Source organism: Penaeus monodon, chromosome 31 (assembly GCF_015228065.2).
Source record: "Penaeus monodon isolate SGIC_2016 chromosome 31, NSTDA_Pmon_1, whole genome shotgun sequence".
Classification (NCBI taxonomy): Eukaryota; Metazoa; Arthropoda; class Malacostraca; order Decapoda; family Penaeidae; genus Penaeus; species Penaeus monodon.
In genome coordinates, this window is record NC_051416.1 from 21,339,646 (window position 1) to 21,340,358 (window position 713).

Sequence of the window (713 nt, forward strand, 5' to 3'; positions counted from 1 at the left end):
GTGTTATGTTTTTTCTTTTCTTTTTCAAAAATGTTTTTTTTTTACTTATGAAAGAAGGATGAGCTGTTATTTTTTCATTCTTCCTTCCTCTTATATAAGTATAGGCATTTATAACAAACACGTCATGTATCGTGCACACATTTTACTGGGGTTCTGTGAGATCAGAATCTATAGTCATCTTAGCATCGGCATCTATAAACAAACACCTATAGTTAACCTCTATGAGTTCAGAATCTATTACCATCTTAGCATCGGTACTTATAAACAAAATCAACCTATTTTTTTCCCATGTAGGTTCACAGTGAATTCCTAACTCAGAATCGGGAATTGTAGACAAAGGCCACGTGATTTTCCCGTGTAAGTTTACAGTCTGTTGCCTACATAGAATCGGGAATTGTAAACAAAGGTAATCTTTTTTTTCCCATTTTAAGTTCACAATCTTTTACCAACCGAGACTCGGGCATTATTAACAAACACATTCTACTTCTCTCTCACAAGCTCAGATTCTCTAGCAATCTTATCACCATTGATAAACAGGCAAGCATTTCACTGTTGCAAAAGCGGAACCCACCCCCATGCCATTATTAACATTATAAACAAACACTCACGTTTTTATCATCACCATTGATAACCAGGCATACATTTCCCTCCTACTCGATCAGAATCCACCCACAACCTCAGCCTTTACATCAATAAACAAACACCTAACGCCT

The 713-nt window shown here is 36.2% G+C and overlaps 1 protein-coding gene across 1 annotated transcript in view; it reads left to right on the forward strand.

Annotated features, from left to right (window-relative positions):
* LOC119593085 (maltase A3-like) overlaps positions 1 to 713 on the forward strand; it is a 19,342-nt gene that overhangs the window by 10,573 nt on the left and 8,056 nt on the right. The window lies entirely within an intron of this gene.